At 40.2% G+C, this 9,810-nt stretch overlaps 1 protein-coding gene across 1 annotated transcript in view; it reads left to right on the top strand.

Moving 5' to 3' along the window:
• Nucleotides 1-3,564: 3,564 nt before the first annotated feature.
• The window catches only part of pip5k1bb (phosphatidylinositol-4-phosphate 5-kinase, type I, beta b), a 50,181-nt gene continuing 43,935 nt past the window's right edge, over nucleotides 3,565-9,810 (top strand). Inside the window, exon 1 of the mRNA XM_084054161.1 lies at nucleotides 3,565-3,807. The gene's annotated coding sequence lies outside the window, so the exon portion shown is untranslated. The remainder of the gene's footprint in view (nucleotides 3,808-9,810) is intronic.

The raw sequence follows: 9,810 nt of genomic DNA, 5'->3' as shown, positions 1-9,810 counted from the left end.
GCGCTTCGTTTTTTCGGTGGGGAATTTGAGGAGGTTGGCATCGCTGGATCTGAGGGAACGGGTGGGGACGTGGTTGTGAAGGAGGTCGGAAATGTATTGGGGACGGGTGCCTGGTGGTTGAGGGCTTTGTAGGTGGTGATGAGGATTTTGAAGTTGATTCTGTGTTTGAGCGGGAGCCAGTGGAGGTCACGGAGGACTGGTGTGATGTGGTCTCTGGAGCGGGTGTGGGTGAGCAGGCTGAGTTCTGTACATATTGGAGTTTATTGAGGGTTTTGGCGGTGATACCGTGGAGGATGCTGTTGCAGTAATCTAACCGGGATGAGATGAAGGCATGAATGAGGGTTTCGGCAGCAGAAAATGTCAGGGAGGGACGGAGACGGGCAATGTTCCGGCGGTGAAAAAAGGCTATTTTGCTGATGTTGTTTACGTGCGGGAGAAATGACAGGGTGGGGTCAAAGATTACACCAAGGTTGCGGATGTGGGGGGAGGTTTTAATGAGAGAGCCGTCGATATTGAGTGAGAAGTCCTGGGTGGAGCGGGTGAGGGAGTCGGGGCCGATGATGATTATTTCAGATTTATTGCAGTTGAGTTTTAAAAAGTTGTTTTGCATCCAGGTTTTGAGTTCTGTGAGGCATGCGGTGATGGTGTGTGTGTGTGTGTGTGTGTGTGTGTGTGTGTGTGTGTGTGTGTGTGTGTGTGTGTGTGTGTGCGTGTGCGGGTGAGTGAGTGAGTGAGTGTGTGTTCAGCGTCGCTGGTAAAATGCTGTTCATGTTCATTAAACATCAATCCAAGCCTCATTACATCTCAAATGTCTGTAAAAACACACTGGTCATGTGATCAAAGTGTCACATGAGAGGTTTGTGTGTGTGTGTGTGTGTGTGTGTGTGTGTGTGTGTGTGTGTGTGTGTGTGTGTGTGTGTGTGTGTGTGTGTGTGTGTGTGTGTGTGTGTGTGTGTGTGTGTGTGTGTGTGTGTGTGTGTGTGTGTGTGTGTGTGTGGTTGAAACTCCCGAAACATTAATTTCACTTCCCCTAGTGGTGACTACTTTGGAAAAGTCAAAGCCAAGCCCCCCCCCTCAAACTGTTTACTGTATATATTATAGTTTTTCTGTTTTCAAACTGTTTTTATGATGTTTTACATAGTAGTGTAGATCTCTCTGTCATTAAATGTCTCTATGAATTGGGTACAAAGGACCACAATGGAAACAAACCATAGGCTTTCTTAGGTTTTAAATCATCTTAGCTGACCTTGTATTGAACTGAACTTTATGTGCTTTATACTGTTAATAAAGTATTCAATCAATCAATCAATCAATCAATCAATGAGAATAAACACATCAGAATAAACACATCAGAATAAACACATCAGAATAAACAGATGTTTACCTCAAGAGAAGTTCTGGAGTCTGAAAGAGAATGAAGGAGGACTCGTTTTATAGTTTAGAAGAATCAGCCAATCAGATTACAGATATGATGTTACATCATCTGTTTCCGGCAAGACGATGGTGGGTAATTATAAGAAAAACAATGTTAGAATGAAAGAAAGACAGAAAGAAAGAAAGAAATAAAGACAAACAGACATATGTTTATAGAAGTAAAATATTGTAATTAATGAAAAGCTTTCAGATGAGACATGATGGGAGGTTAAAGGTTAAAGTGAATCACTTCATATTGAAGTCATTAAATATTTTAAAATATTAATACAATACATAATTAATAATTAGTACTTAATTTCACTTCCTTAGAATTATTATTTTATCAAACATAAGCAGTTAGACATGTTGATGTGAACAACCTGACAGACTGTACATATTATGTATTTATTTATTGTTTGTTTTATGTGACTCTTGTTGGTAATGTCAACGTGTTGCTCATGTGAATAAGGACACTTTAAATAGACATACAGACAGAGAGACAGACAGGCAGGCAGACAGACAGACAGGCAGGCAGGCAGGCAGAGCAGGCAGGCAGGCAGACAGACAGACAGACAGACAGACAGACAGACAGACAGACAGACAGACAGAGAGCATGAATCCATCCATGTGACACCTGACTTTTGGGAAGTAGTTCAGGGACAGTAGTTCTCAAACGTTTTCGTGCCAAGGACCCCCAAATTGACATGTATGTGGCCGCGGACCCCCACCTGACAATATGTTGTGCCAGGGACCCCCCAGAAGCAAAGATTTGAGTTCAAAATTGTCGACTTAAAAAAAAAGAGATTTAAAGTTTCATAATTTTCGAAGATTTTTCATAAATAGCAGATCTACAAGCTTAAGCTCATAGCGCGGCACTTACGTATTTTTCAATAGCCAAAGTATAAAATATGGATAAAGTTTTGTTGCAATGTGCTATACAAATAAAACTGCCTTGCCGAGAATTTGACACATTCTGTAAAAAAAACAAAAAAACATGAACAGTTATTAATTTCACTGTGGAATATCATGTTATCACACTGTCTCTACTACACATATCTGGATGAACTTTGGACTATATTTATGTTTTTGGAAGGATGTTAGGAAATAGTTGTGTCACCTGGAACCCCAATGCATTGTGTAAAGGTTTGCTACAACTCTGTTATTTTAAATCAAAGATGACCTCAGTGTTTGACACAACTGGCAGTTTTGCTGCTCAAGTGCATTGTAGCATGAAATGTGTTTTACAAATAACATGACTGACAGATAGATAGATAGATAGATAGGTAGATAGATAGAAAGATAGCTACATCTACTCAAGTACTGTACTTTAGGTATTTTTTACTTTACTGGGGTATTTCCATTTTTCATTACTTCTACTCCACTACATCTCAGAGGCAAATGTTGTACTTTTACTCCACTACAATTATTAGAAAACTTTAGTTACTAGTTACTTTGCAATTGTCAATTCTGATATTATAAAACATACATACCACTTTAGCCCTATTTTATACCAAGACTATTTGAAAATGATTGATTGATTGCTTACTTTATTTAGTAAGACATGAGAACAACAGTACATGGAAGTACAAATTCACAATACAAGATCTACTAAACTGGAAGACTCATTAAGCACTGAGCTTGTTTAAGATGAGATCCCCATGCACACAAATCATGATGACATATAAGAGACAGACAGATATACACACTACTATACAGAATGTCATACAATCAGTTTACAGGTAAAAAAAAAAAAATAGCATTGCGACACGTTGTGAGCTTGTAGATCTGCTATTTTCAAACATTTTAGTACTTTTACTTACTTCAAGTACATTTTGATACCAATACTTTTGTACTTTTACTCAAGTGTATTTTGAATTCCGGACTTTTACTTGTATTAAATTCTTGTATTTCTACATTGCAGTCAATGTTGCAGCCCACGTTGGCCAGCAGGGGGCGGGTGGTGCTGAGAATCAATATATAGAATCAGCAGCAACACTGAATGACATGTTTGTAATGGGTGTGCATGTGGAAGCGCGCACGCACGCACGCAGGCACGCACGCACGCACCGCACACTCTCTCTCTCACACACACACACACACACACACACACACACACACACACACACACACAGTCTCCTCTCCTACACAGCAGACAGTAACACAGACAGTAAAGAAGAGAGAAACCCTGTGGTTGTTCTGAACGCGGTGGATCATTATAATAACTGGACTATTAGTTGAACGTTGGTTTATTGTCTCTCTGGTGGATCGATATATCGGTGGATTAAAGGATATTATTATTGTGTTTATCGTGGATCGATACCGAGGAGATTAAAGGTTCCCCTGAAGCAGAAGAAACCAATAACATCAGATCTGATGTTTAACAACATCCTACTGGTGAGAATCACAATGTTTTGTGTCATTTATTCATTTATTCACAGATTCAAGCTCAGAAACAAACAGTCTTCTTGTGTCTCGCTGCTGCCTGTCTGGCTGGTTTGTTATCAGTCTGAAACATTGACAATCATGGCGAAACTTCAACCTGGTGTTTGCTTTCTTCCATTTACAGTCCGTACATCTACATAAACGTTCATATTTCAAATATAAAGTGCTGAACTTATGGCCAGGGATGTTATTAGTATGTACGGGTCCTCAGAAGTACGCATATCTTCCTTATTGTTCAATCAAAAAGCATTTTAATTTGACTGGTGGCCATTTTCTCCGAATTTTCTCCATATACCTTTAATTAGGTGATCCTATCGGTTGGACGGTGTATTGCACGCTGATACAATATAACTCTATGAAGAAAATGGCCACCGATTGGATTAAAATGCTATTTATTGAAGAATACAGAAGATACGGGTACTTCTGAGGACCCGTACATTATTATAACATTTGTGGCCATGAGGTCAGCACTTTATATTAGAAATATGAACGTGTATGTAGATGTACGGACTGTAAATGGAGAAAGTGCAAAAACTAGGTTGAAGTTCATCCATGACGCTCGTGACAGACGAGTGTCATGTGACCCATGGCTAGTTTGTTATCAGAGGTTGTTGTCTAGATACTGTTTAATGTCCTCTCTGTGGTTTATTATTATTATTGTCTATAGATACTGTTTAATGTCCTCTCTGTGGTTTATTATTATTATTGTCTATAGATACTGTTTAATGTCCTCTCTGTGGTTTATTATTATTATTGTCTATAGATACTGTTTAATGTCCTCTCTGTGGTTTATTATTATTATTGTCTATAGATACTGTTTAATGTCCTCTCTGTGGTTTATTATTATTATTGTCTATAGATACTGTTTAATGTCCTCTCTGTGGTTTATTATTGTTGTCTAACAGACAATAGACAACAATAATAAAGACAGACATCACGTGTGTGTGTGTGTGTGTGTGTGTGTGTGTGTGTGTGTGTGTGTGTGTGTGTGTGTGTGTGTGTGTGTGTGTGTGTGTGTGTGTGTGTGTGTGTCTCACTATACTAACTATATCTCTCTATTTCTCTCTCTCTCACACACACACACACACACACACACACACACACACACACACACACACACACACACACACACACACACACACACACACACACACACACACACACACACACACACACACACACACACACACACACACACACACACACACACTAACTAATAACTACTGCAGCTATATGGTATTATAGCATATCGTTGTTGTCGGGCAGAAGCCTCTTGTTCTCCATATCATAACTTTGTGTTTTTTCATAAACGAACGCCCTGCGTGATCACACTACACACACAGTGTCACTGAGCTTGTAGATCTGGTACTTTTGTTGAAATGTAATGGTGACATATGAGCTTTGTTCCTGACAGACCATAATATAGAATATGAATGACCTGTAGCTTCAGGGCAGGGAGGGTGTCTTATTGTCTGTATTAAGTGTTCAGTGTGTTTCTACATACAATTTACACCCTACTGTCTGTGTGCTCACACTGAAGGGGTCCCTGCTTCCTCTGTCTCTCAGCTAAGGGGTCCCTGCTTCATCTCTCTCAGCTAATCATCTCTCTCTCTGATATAGGGGGTCTGTCTGTATATACTTTATTATTAGTTTGGAACCAAATGGACCCTTACAGGTCTGAGAGTGTACAAAAAATGCACATGTATACCAACCTGGGGGTCTTTCAAATTAAAAGCATGTTTAGAATCAGTGTTTTAACAGTATTGTGCTACATTCTCTCCTCACAACAACACAGACCCCTGGTCTGGGGGCGTGGCATAACACATAAACTATAGGATCATAGAATATAGAGAGACAGGCAGCGTAGTGTCTCAGTAAACTATAGGATCATAGCTGTGTGTGTGTGTGTGTGTGTGTGTGTGTGTGTGTGTGTGTGTGTGTGTGTGTGTGTGTGTGTGTGTGTGTGTGTGTGTGCGTGCGTGCGTGCGTGCGTGCGTGCGTGCGTGCGTGCGTGCGTGCGTGCGCGCGCGCGTGCGTGCGTGCTGTGATGTTGTCTTTGATGTGAGCAGTACTGATTGATGTCTCCACAGAGCAGAGAGCAGGTTTTACTAACGTAGTTTCTTCCTTTCAGACATGACTCAGCTTTATGTATTTATTTATTTATTTCACCTTCAGTGTTGAAAGCAAACCCGTTTCTCCAGTCCAACACATGGTGATTCATAGATCATATTATAGGTATTATTACATGGTGATTCATAGGTCATATTATAGGTGTTTGAGGAGAGTTTGGGTTGAATATAAGTGTCACATCTCAGCTGTGTAATGATTCCTGCGCAGTGCGAGGCAACAATGTTTGTCTGTGGAACAGAGTCAAACTAAATGTAATGCCTCAACTCTTACAATTCCAAGTGCTTAAGGGTGAGGGGTCCCCAGTTCAAATAGGATTATTTTGAGGGGTCCCCAGTTCAAATAGGATTATTTTGGGGGGTCCCCAGTTCAAATAGGATTATTTTGAGGGGTCCCCAGTTCAAATAGTATTATTTTGGGGGGTCCCCAGTTCAAATAGTATTATTTTGGGGGGTCCCCAGCTCAAATAGGATTATTTTGGGGGGTCCCCAGTTCAAATAGGATTATTTTGGGGGGTCCCCAGTTCAAATAGGATTATTTTGGGGGGTCATGGCCTGAACCACTGAGCTATTTGTGTGCTAATAATGACGTCCAACTGAAGTGGTTGTGCGTGTGGATGACGTATAGTTGTGTGTCAGGCAGTACGGTGGAAAGTTGATTGTTTTTTAAAACAAGGCTTTTTTCTGTGACCAGGTGTTACACAGAAAAATGAGCCTCGTGCTGCACGGTGTCCTGATGCACTTCCTGCTGATTTGATTGTATGTGACTTTACACCTGTGTCACTGTCCAAAAGATAAACAATACTCTGAGTATATGTACTCTAAGTATCGTCTCTGTCAGTTAAACAATACTCTGAGTATAAGTACTCTTAAGTATCGTCTCTGTCAGGGGCAAACCTGTTTATGTCCAAAACTGTTACTTTTTTCAGGAGAACAGAGACTCTCTGCTCCAATGAATCCTGTGTAGTAATTATTTAGTCACAAGCTGCTCTTAAAGGGCCAGACCACTGTGGTTTGGGTTGTGTAGTCACCTTGTCATGATGTAACTCCAAAGCTGAACAAGAAATACAAAAGTATTGCTCTAGTGATTAGAAATTGATAATTTAAAATATGCTATGCTAAAATAGAACATCACCAAACCCACTGCTGTTTATTTTATTTTTTTAATAAAAATGTTAACTTCCTGTTGATTTAGCTCTATTTTTATTAGGAAGAAAACCTGGACTGGATCCACGGATCTGGACCCGGATCTTCAAATAGTAAAATCAACAGGAAGTTAACATTTTAATAACATAATAAAACAGTAGTGGGTTTGGTGATGCTCTACAGTATATTGTCTGAATCAGCTTTGTTTGCGTTCGTTTATGTGCTAAAAGAGTGACTTTGAGAGCTGTTTTACCGTACAATGTGGAGCACATTCAGAATTATCAATTTCTAATCAATGGAGCAATTATTTTAGATGTATTGTCCACCTTTAGAGTTACATCATGGCAAGGTAACTGAACAACCCAAACCTCTACCACAGTGCTCTTGTCCTTTAATACTTTACATTGGTTTAATATTCCTCAGAAAAAAACCCTCACTTAACTTAAATAGCAGATCTACAAGCTCACAACCAAATATGGAGATATGAGGATTCTGTCTGACAGCAACGACATGTACAGAGATTAAGGGGTTAACATGGAAACCATGTGTTTGGTCACATGATGCTCAGTTTGACAGGCAAATCAGAGCCATGCAAATACCTGTGTGTGTGTGTGTGTGTGTGTGTGTGTGTGTGTGTGTGTGTGTGTGTGTGTGTCTGTCTGTCTGTCTGTCTGTCTGTCTGTCTGTCTGTCTGTCTGTCTGTCTGTCTGTCTGTCTGTCTGTCTGTCTGTCTGTCTGTTTTACAGTGTGATCATGTGACGTGGGGTCAAAGGTTGGTGTTTTACAGGGTGCTGATACTGTGATAACAACACAATACAACTACACACTGTGTGAGTGTCACATGATACTCAGCAGGTGTGTGTGTGTGTGTGTGTGTGTGTGTGTGTGTGTGTGTGTGTGTGTGTGTGTGTGTGTGTGTGTGTGTGTGTGTGTGTGTGTCTCTCTCTCTCTCTCTCTCTCTCTCTCTCTCTCTCTCTCTCTCTCTCTCTCTCTCTCTCTCTCTCTCTCTCTCTCTCTCTCTCTCTCTCTCTCTCTCTCTCTCTCTCTCTCATATATGTTGTGGAGTAGTGTTTTTATGTAATACTTTACACAAAGTGTATTAAGGACAGAGGTAGAGTTAGTGTTGAAGTGTTCATGGTTAAGACACTGAACACTACGTTGCCTCCACTGAGCTTTACCACCATTGGTGTGAATGTGTGAAAAGAGAGAACGCTGGGGTTGACTGTTCACCTCTTCACCTCCCTATGTAGGGATGAATGAACCATTGTAAAGCGCTTTGAGCATTGTTATTATTATAATAATTAGTATTATTAGTATTATTATTATTATTAGTATTATTAGTATTGTCTCCGCCAGGCCGAAGGGCATGGCGAGAGTATGTTTTAGTCCGTCCGTGTGTGTGTCCGTCTGTGAACAGCTAATCTCCGGCACCGTTGCCTTGATGGCAGTGAAACTGTGCACACACACACTCCCTGGATGCCAATTCAGAACCTCTGCCCCACATTTTTCCCATGGGCCTTTTATAGCGCCAAGCAAAACACATGTTTTGACAGTACTCCTACATATGTTGTCCAAACATCACACAAATTGGTACACAGTATCTCTATAGTCATAAAACCAAACGGGTCTATCAGATTTTTCATATTCCATCCTGATTGGCTAAGAATATGGAGATCAGAGGTTTGTGATCAGATCAGGTGATCTACTGAGGACGTCCTGAACCTACAGCCTCCTTTTATCTTTTTATTTTTTTATGGTCTTCTTAATGTTTCTATAGCAGGCTGACAGGAAACAGAAGGAGATTGAGGATTGACACGCAGCAAAGGCCGTCGTGATCGGGACTCGAACCCGCGACGCGCTGTCAGGCTGCATTGGAGCCTAGGTGCCCGGACCGCTACGCCAGATGTCCGGCCTACGGCCTCCTTTAACCCGTTAAAACCCAGGAAATCATCTGTGTAACCCTTTAACCATTATTCTATACTTATGCTCTTCAAAAATAGCAGATCTACAAGCTTGAGCTTTACAAATAATTGTAGTGGATAAAAGTACAATATTTGTCTCTGAGATGTAATGGAGTAGAAGTAAAAGTATTGCAAATTGGAAATACTCCAGTAAAGTAAAAACATACCTCAAAATTGTAGTTAAGTACAGTACTTGAGTAAATGTACTTAGTTACTTAACACCACTGGTGGTGATGTGGTAGGTTGTGTTGTTGTTGTCTGTCTGCATTGTGTTCATTCACTGGACTCTGGCTGAGTGTGTGTCAGCACATACCTGCAACCAACCAAAGTAACTAAGTACTGTACTTAAGCATAATTTTGAGGTATTTGTTACTTTACTTGAGTATTTCCAATGTTCTGTAATTTTTCTTCTACTCCACTACATCTCAGAGGCAAATATTGTACTTTTACTCCACTACAATTATTTGAAAACTTTAGTTACTAGTTATTTTGCAGATATATTATAAAACATACATTAACCACTTTAGCCCTTTTTTTACCTAAGCTATTTATATTTTATACCTAAGCTATTTGAAAATAGCAGATCTACAAGCTCACAACGCGTCGCGATGCGACACGTTGTGAGCTTGTAGATCTGCTGTTTTCAAATATGATTATTTTGGGGGGTCCCCAGTTCAAATATGATTATTTTGGGGGGTCCCCAGTTCAAATAGGATTATTTT

The sequence above is a fragment of the Gymnoscopelus microlampas genome (genome assembly GCF_963454915.1).
Source record: "Gymnoscopelus microlampas genome assembly, chromosome: 4".
Taxonomy (NCBI): domain Eukaryota; kingdom Metazoa; phylum Chordata; class Actinopteri; order Myctophiformes; family Myctophidae; genus Gymnoscopelus; species Gymnoscopelus microlampas.
Note: the sequence above shows the minus strand (reverse complement) of the source record. Positions and strands in the feature narration are given on the sequence as shown.